At 43.7% G+C, this 9,318-nt stretch overlaps 1 non-coding gene across 1 annotated transcript; it reads left to right on the forward strand.

Moving 5' to 3' along the window:
• The first annotated feature begins 8,899 nt into the window (after nt 1-8,899).
• LOC116839723 (U6 spliceosomal RNA) lies at nt 8,900-9,002 on the forward strand. The gene has a single exon (XR_004377222.1). It is a non-coding gene; the product is annotated as a U6 spliceosomal RNA (small nuclear RNA).
• The last annotated feature ends 316 nt before the right edge of the window (nt 9,003-9,318 follow it).

Below are 9,318 nucleotides of genomic sequence, written 5' to 3' on the forward strand. Positions count from 1 at the left end.
CTGATTTTAGGGTTTTTTTCTGTAGTGTCCAACTTGGTGATACCTATGTGCTAAATGCAAGAGCTAATGGGGGAGATTTAGAAGTCAGATAAAATGACAGTATATAATTTTCCTCCCTCCCCACAAATTGGTGCGTCCACAGAACTCCAGCATGTCTTTGTGACTGTAAAACTCGGCATCTTTTCAATCACACCTGGAGGTGTAATTCTCCGGTTCTTTCTCAGGCAAAACTCTCCATTGGCCACAATGAGACCTTGGCCTGAGTAACATTGTAAGATATGGCCCCACATTAGCAAAATATGCTTTTTTTAAAAAAAAAAATAAAATAAAAAGCATGGTTGGGGGAAAAAAACCTTTTATTTTAGCTATATACAAACTTCTCAGGCTTTCTGGTAAATAGAGAGGCAAATTGCCTCTTGCCTTGCCTGCGTCCTAGTTGGAAATCCCACTTGTATTATGCAAGTGGTGTGAGTGAGCTTTCCGAGTTAGCTATTTGGTTGAGAATGGATTTAAGTGCTATCTATCCACTGCTTGTCTCCATTAGAGCCGGGCAGAAAGTGCAGAGACATATGCACGAGAATTCCTTGGAATTCAAACAGATTTGCCTAGTTGGGACAGGGCACTGAACTGAGTGTCAGGGAACCCGGGGACAGACCCTCAGCTGGTGGCTCTACCCCCCCTGAGTTCTGTTCCTAGCTCTGCCACTGACCTGCAGTTCAACACTGGCCATGTTATTTAACTTCTCTTTCCCCATCTGTAAAACCAGCGACAATGATGCTTAGCTTTCTCAGAGCCTAGAGAGGAAGGCAGTGGGTGCTGCTGTTATTTTTTGCATTTTGCTCATTTTCTGTATTTGTTACTAAGAATGTCTAAGGGGAAGCTATTGTGCTGGGAATGCTCATAGGAAAGTTCTTCACACAACCGTGACATCAGGGCCGGTGCTTCCATTTAGATGACCTAGGCGATCGTCTAGGGCGCAAGGATTTGGAAGGGCGGCAGACTGCTCCGGTGGACCTCTCGGAACGCCTGTCCACCGGAGCTGTGGGACCGGCGAGCTGGCCCTGCGCCTAGGGCGCCAAAAAGCCTGGCGCCGCTCCTGCGTGACAGAGATCATTCATGGATGTGGGGCCAAAAAAGCGATATTTCATACTGACTATGGTGAGTTGGCCCTGCGCTAATCCCTAGCTACCTCTTCCCTGAAAGAAAAGCAAAGAACCCGCCTCAGTGCATTTTTTCTGAAAGGTTTCTTAAGACTATTCATAGGGTTGGCAGTGTATAGGAAACCTCAGGCATCTGCACATGTAACTGAAGAGAACTGACAATATACTTCCTCTTTGACACCAATTTCACGCTCAGTGCTGCCACTCTATTTTCAGGTTTCCTGTTCCACCCTGTCAGTTTGCATTACGTTGTCATTATGGGCCTAGCAGTAACAGGATCAAAGGTTGCCGTAGTGAGGAAATGCAGGTATTTCCCCATAGACTTGCAACTTAAAACTTCCTGTACAAGATGGCTGCTGGGTTAGTGAACGCGGCTCTGAGTTGTGTTTGCTCCCAAGTGTCCTGGTAACGTAGTCTCTGAGGATGCAGACAGTTGTGAAGAGCTGTTGATAGTATTGGTCCCTCCAGTAAGAGTGTCCCTGAGGAGCACTAGAAGGTGCTAACTGTGCTGCATCAGTTCCACAGGGCTTCAACTGCTCACAATTAGAAGCCAAATGCATGGGGTTAGGTTGCTGTTAGGAGCCAGGGAACTGCCTGCCTTTGAGGTGCCTCACTCTCCCTCCCATTTGTGCTATAGGCCGTGAAGTCCTGTTCGTCCTTTGCTAGCATCTCCCTACTTCCCCTCCATTCATACTCCCAAGCACATGACCAGAGAGGAAATAGAGAGAGAAAGAAAATGTTTCTGGGACTTTCCTTGGGCAGCTTGCTAACACGTGCTCACAGGTACCACCATCGCCTTCCTCATTCCCAGGCTGTAGATGTTTGCTCTCTCAGACTTTCTTTCTCACTACTGCTCTTCTGACCTCTTATTCTTTGAGCCTCTCCCTCCTTGAGACTCTGTTGCAACTACCACATCATTCCCTCAACATTTCTCTTCCGTTTCTTCCCCCTGCTGTATATGATGGTGCCTCTGTGAAGGGTGGATATCCCCTCTCCTCCCCCTAGAGATATTAAGTTGCTTTGGGTGCCACTGCTAATGGCTTTTTCCCTTTGTCAGGGGACAGAAGGCAATGCTCGCTTTCCTTCGCTGCTGAACTTTGTTAAGGTGACACATGACGTTCTTCTTGGTTTCTGAAATTCTCCAAGAGCTTGCAAATGAGATGCTGGTTCATTAGCTTCTTTGTGTGCATGCCCCCAGATTCTCTGGATACTCTGAGCACAATATTTTGCTCTGTGTGAACATCTACAGAGCTTGTGAATTATTATTTCTAGTTGCCATTGATAATGTGCCCATCTGGGGTAATATTCTGAGGGTTCTGTTCATGACCTATATCTGGTTCAACCTGTATTTTTTGGGAGAGATCACATGGGAGCAGTAGCATAGTATTTTGGTATATGGCTAGTAGCTACCCTTCCAGTCCCCTCAAGTCTTTGAGTCCATGCAGACATATACAAACCTGTAGAACTCTCACTTTGCCTATGGATTTAGAGATTCAGCCATGGGGAAAGTTTGGCTTAATTCCACCCAGTCCCTTCTGAACTTCAGAGCCCGTGAACCAGATCTGACATAGAAATGGGTTTGTGGATGTTTTAACTGAACTGGGAAGAAGAGTTTTCACAACTTCTTGGCACCCAGGTCTCCCCTGGCTACTGTGGCTCATCCGCCTTAGAATCAGATCTTGCTTTGGCTGTTGTGTATTTATTGATTGATTTGTAATCACAGTTGTGGCCTCCACTGGTAAGAATAACCCAGGCCATGAACAAGTATCTTTCAAGATAATACAAGACACATCAGCAAATCCTCTGCTCCTTGCTATTGCAAGTGATCTAGACCCAAGTTCAGCAAAGCACATAAGCACATGCTTAAAGTTATGCACGTGCTTACACGCCATTGATGTCTCTGCTGAATTGGGGCCCTAAAGATTAATTAAAAGCTTGACTAAACAATAGGCCTTATGCTCTATGTGAAACTTGTAGACTCCACCCCTTGTGGAAGCTCAGGGCATCAAGTTCTGCTGGTATTAACCTACACTCAATGTGCAGTTTATGGTGCATTTGGAGACATCTCGCATTCAGATTACAATGTTAATCTTTAATCCCACCTGCCATCTCCCTGCATCACTTTAATGGTCACAAAACCTTTAGTTGGCCATGAAGTCCTCTCCCCTGCTTGTTTTGAGCATCCCTGTTCCAACCAGCCACCAGAGTTAGTAGACATGGATTTATGCCTGATGGGATTTCCTCTTTGACTTGTATATTTCACATAGTAACCATGGCTGACCCCATCTCTCTATCAGTATTAATAGCTCTCTGCAAAATACTATACGCAGTCTGGGATCTTTTCAAATCCCACCTTGCCTCCTGTGGGGGCTTTTCTGCTTTGCAGAGAGAATTCTCATTGGGCAGTGCAGAGTTCTAATAATAATAATAGTAACACTCTCTTTCTGTCTCCATCCTGCAGGATAGGAAGAATTGTAAGGTCTTGTTGCTAATTACGTTACTAAGATATCTGGATGGTCCCCATCACTGGGGCATTGGAGCACTTGCAATCTTTAATCCATTTATCCTCGCAAGCCCCTCTGGAACAGGATCGTGCTATTGTTCCCATTTTACAGATGGGGCCAGAGAGAGAGAGGCCCAGATCCCCAAAGGCATTCAGGGGTCTAACTCTCTTACAGTTATGTGACTTTGAGGATCTGGGTCTGACTTGCTCAGGATGGCTGTGGGGGACCACAAATTGAACCCACATCTCCTAGTTCCAGGCTAGCTCTGTCTTTCCCTCTCCCGAACTGCTGTTTCTCACAACACCCTGGCAAGGGAGGATGGTCGTTATTAATATCCTTATTTCACAGATGGGTAAACTGAAGAACAGTGTTCTTAAAGTGACATGTCGAAGGTCACATAGCAATTCAGAGGTAGGATCAGAATGCAAGAGTCCTGGCTCTCAGGCCTCTCTTTTAATCAACGAGTAGTATCCGCTTCCATTAAATTACCCCCTACTCCCTACCATCCCCACCCCCCGAAACACACATGCAGAGACAGGGACTAGAGAATATTTCATAGTGCTCAGAACCCCCACTCTTTTTATGTAGGATTTAGTGCTGTAAATGCTGGTAAACAGCGGTCCCAAGCACTCAGCAAATGGTGCAAACTTTGGCTCTTTCTGGTAGTCTGAAAAGAGATGCGAGGGTTTGACTGAAGGTTTTGCTAGGGAGTAAAAATCCCAACATCTTATGTTAAATTTCAGCGCTCTCCTTGTTGGTAGTGGATTAGAATGCTGCACTCGCTTTCCTCTTGCTGTGAGGGAGCAGAGCTGGATCAGAGAAGCAGGTAAGACAGTGCCTGGAACATACATAAACCCAAACTGGGCAAGCGGCTGGGTTTAGGCTTCTCCTGTGACATTACTTTAAATCCAAACCCTGTTTGGCCTTTGTGTCTGATTTAACAGCATGACCGAATATTTGCCAGTGGGGAAGCCTCGTTTCATTATGGAGAATATAAGATGATTCAAACACAAGAGCTGATAGTTTCAAGTAACTGAGACTTACTCTCGCTGTATAAAGCATTATTGTCTCGTCACAGAAATCCTTCTGTCCTGGAGAGCACAGCTGGGAGGAACATAAATGCGCCTCTCTTTTGTGTCTGTTTGTTTGTTTTAAAATCAGGGCTCTCACAACAGCTTTGTCAGGGGATCCTAGCTCTCTGCCGGCGTCGGCAAGAGACAGATGCATAGTAAGGGGGAGAACATATGCTGCTGAGCCCCACAGCTGGAGCTGCAACACAAGGTTTCACTGATTACAGGACAACGTCTGCTCACCTTTAATCTGGAGTATTAAATCCTGAGCAACTCCACTGACATCCATGAACACTGAGTTTGGTTATTGACTTCAGTGCAATCAGGGTATGACCCAGATGCCAGAGTATTACTGAGAAGAGACTTTAGCTTTCTGTAAATAATCCCCAGTGCAACCAAGTTCTTAAGCACGTTGCCTAACTAAACATGTGAGTTTTCCCATTAACTTCAGTGGGGTTACTCATGTGCTTAAAGTGCATTGCTGAATTGGGGCTGTCATTTGTTGGGTCCTGTTTTGCAGTTCATATGCAGGCAAAATTCCCATTGATGTTAGTGAGTTTTGCCTGCACAGTGAAGGTAAGGTCAGGCCCCCAATGTGTTTTATGAGATGTTCCCTTGTATGAAATGTACTCTGGGAAGTCACCTTCCCTTGTGCTCTAACACTGCTGGCTTCATACTATCGCCACCACGGTAAGTACTTGATAATCCAGGTCCCATGCATGGTAGCCACTACGAACTGTTAGAGCACCTGGCCTGAGCCAACATTAGGGAGATTTTGCTTCTATAACAGGTCTGTCTCTTGGGGTAGAGACCAATCCTTATCTCCTGTAATCAGGCTGAATTCTAGGCTCTACCAGTGTCTCTTTCAGACTGTCTCTGCAGCCTGGATTCATCTGTGATGTAAAGCCACTGAGGCCAATGGAATTATATCAGGGTTGAATTTAGCCCATTATGACCAGGGTATCAAGTGGGGAAATATACTCTGAGACAAGTTTTGCTCTGGCAGCTGGGTGGAAAGCAGGGTACTTGGATGGATTTACACCAGTGTAACTGAGAGCAGAATTTGGCTGCAAAGCTTTAAAGTGTACTAAATACCTGGTTTTTTAAACTATCAAAATTTTGGTTTTTAAACTACTTTTTCTTTACATGTTTTGACACCACTCAAATCTGCCTGTGCAATGACAGAAGTGTGCGACTATTGTCATCCAACAATAGTCCAGCAGTATGATAAAGGTAGGCTTGGCCAACTCTTGATTTTTATTTTTTGCTATTTTGAAAGCTAATATCGATGTTTGTTCTTAAGCATTTTAAAAATCAATTGTCACATTTGCAGGAAAGTTGGGGTCAAACAATGATTTTGTGAGTGCAGATATTAAGCTTTAACTTTCTGAATCTCTAGAAACCATTAAAAGACAAATTGTCAGCATCACCTGTGAAAATATACAAAGTAAATATCCTTAAATCAACAAATCATATCTGTTTTTCCTATTCATAAGTTAGTCCATTCGTAACAAGCCTCTTTCAAAAGTCTGAACCAAGTTCTCAAGAAGAATTTTTCCATACTTTGCCTATGTGTAAATTTCTGTTATATTGATGGAAATATTTTCCCCTCAGTATGTGTGTGTGCATGTTGAAATCAACATTTACTGACTTTTATCAATAAAAATCTAATCCTTCCAAGTTTAGCTAAAGGCCACCAGAAAAGCTGTTACCAGTGGGGAATGGGGTGGTAGCTTTAGACATTGGGTGCACTGCCCTTTCTTTGGCATATTAATTTAGAAACAATTGAATATATGACACACTGGCCACACACAGCACTTAACTATTTCAGAACACGCCCAGAGAGTTTGCTGTGTGAGCTTGTAGGGGTCTAGTTCTATACCACAGCTGAGCAGGTGCTGAGTGCTCTCCATTGCCATGAGACTTAAAGATGCTCAGCCCCTGTGAGGATAAGGCCCCGCAGCAGTAACAACAGGATGATGTGCATGTGTAGCTAAAGCATCATTTTCCAGCCACTTTTAACTGCATTCGTGAACCAGGGATGGGACGACTTTTGAGAGCATCGAGCATTAGCCTAGTTCCATTCCGATGGGATCCAGTGAGAATTTGAACACTGATTTCAAGGGGAGCTGAATGAAGCCCATGCTTTTGAAAAACCCAGCACCTTAAATGTAATGCTTTCCTGGTTTGTGCTAGCCAAGTGCAAAAGGAAACATCCTTTTAATTTTGTTTGTTTATTTACTTTGCAAACGACACCAACAGCTCAGTTGCATTTGCTCAAATCGCTTCACTAACTCGCCCCTCCCCATCCTCGTGAAATCCTTTTTTGGGATGATGCAAAGAATGCTAAATTTCAGGGGACATTTAGGAATGAATGAACATGGTGGCCTTGAATGGGAAGAGTTACTTCCGTCTCTCTTGTGGGCGATTGTGATTTCACTCAGCCCAAGGGAGACACCATGAAGGTGCAGTTCTGATTTCTCAGTATAAAGTGAAAGATGTTTAGGCCTCAATTCAGCAAAGTATCCCCGTTCAGAAGGGGGGCTTAATTTTGAGTGAGTGCCTAAGCGCTTTCCTGAATCAGGGTCTTAATTTGTACAGAGTGGCTTATAAGTGCCAGATCCTGCTCATATTGAAACCAGTGGATGTTTTGCCACTGATTTCAAAGGGAGCAGAACTGGAATAACCCTTTGTAGGAATAAGCCAAGGTTGACCAAGGGTTTCAGCTACATCTCAGCAATATTTGCCGAAGACAATATAAGAAATCTCTGTCATTAAAAAAAGAAAGTTCAAAAAAGTGCCCTTTTCTGAATCTGAGAAGACCTGAGCAAGATAAAGATGGTCTCAAATGTTGCAAAATACAATCAGTGCTAATTGTCTTTTTAGACAGCTGTATCTTTTCCTTTACCCTTGGGATCTTGCACGTTTGTCTGAATTTTCACCACCCATCAGGGCATCTTCCGTCTGAGCGAGACACACTTCCATTAGAAAAATGTCATTGCCATTAGCGGCACAGGTGTTTACAAAAAGAAAAACTACAACTTTCTCTTGTTTTTTTTAAGCAAAATCCCAAATATCTCAAATATTTTCCAAGTTGGATTCCAAACCTAAATCCTTCTAGACAAATGCCTTTTCAAGACATTGCAGTGAGCCAGTACTGAGTACTCAGATTCCAAGCCTGGTGATAAATCCCTCACAGTTTGGGCAAGGAAAAAAAATAGATATGTACAATTTTCAATAGAAAGGCTTTCTCTACTGGGTGAAGGGCACACCTGGGGCAAATCACTCTGATAATCCTGACCCCACAGGATTATTGAGGACTGTCTGAGGTGCATGGACACTAGAATAATGGGGGCCATATAATTACCATGGATGGAGCAACCGTATCTGTTGTAAGAGTGTAACTAAGTGCACATTTAATCCTTTGTCCTCTTCTCTTAGGGTGACCAGATGTCCTGATTTTATAGGGGCAGTCCTGATTTTTGGGTCTTTTTCTTATATAGGCTTCTATTACCCCCCAACCCCCGTCCCGATTTTTCACATTTGCTGTCTGGTCATCCTATCTTCTCTTCAGACAGAAAACTACTGATCTTCCTAAAAGCACAGAACCAATTAACCATATTTTGGATGCCCCCTCTCCATAGGTGGAGGTTATTTTATATAAAGGGGTTATTATTTTATATTTTAACTTGCTTTCTCCATAAAAGAATACATCCCACTTGAAACTAAAGAGAGGGAGGACTACGCCCAACAACGTACCTTCAGATACAGGCCCAAAGCAGCAGCCTTGGGAAACTAGAAACCTGTCCCTGATTAACCAGACATGGTGTGACTGGTCTCTGATGAGTCACTCTGAAGTGTTGAGTAAGTAGATCTGCACCACAGATACTGTGTTTAGGGAAGTATGGTAATGAACTGCGTTGCCCAAGCAGCATTTGTTGTAACACAAGCTGGAGAGCACTGAGGAAGTGAGATCTTTCGCAATGATAAAGGCATTCATCATGAGCCCCTTTCTTGACAGAAGTGTTGTGAAATGTATTAGCAACAAGATGGTTTATTTTTAAACTATATTTATTTGCCATTAATGACTAATTTGGTTTTTTCTCCCTTACAAGTACAGCTTTGAGGTCCCTTTGCAGTGTGCAGGGGGAAATTGTGACTTATGTGCTTGCCTAGGGTGATATACTAAAATTGGAACAATACAGAGAAGGTTAGCATGGCCCCTGCGCAAAGATGACATGCAAATTCGTGGGGGTCATAAGTTCCTTCACTCCCTTACAATGCATTGTGGCCACAGCTGAGAGAAAACTCTTGGTCTAACCTTGAGCAGTCTCTCTCAGCATCTCTCTCCCTGGATGGATTTGGCCACTGCAATACTGGAGTGGGAACTTAACTCAACTGAGGACCACAGAATTTGGCCCTGTGTTATTCTGGGTGTAATTTACCCAAACAGCAATTTGATCAAAATACCTATGATATCTAGATGCAGAGCACTAGCAGTGGCACAGTAGACATTACTACAGTCTCATGAAAACCCTTTGGGGTGGGGGAAGGGGAGTAGACAGAACCAAGCTAACAGATGAT

Source organism: Chelonoidis abingdonii, chromosome 16 (genome assembly GCF_003597395.2).
Source record: "Chelonoidis abingdonii isolate Lonesome George chromosome 16, CheloAbing_2.0, whole genome shotgun sequence".
NCBI lineage: Eukaryota > Metazoa > Chordata > Testudines > Testudinidae > Chelonoidis > Chelonoidis abingdonii.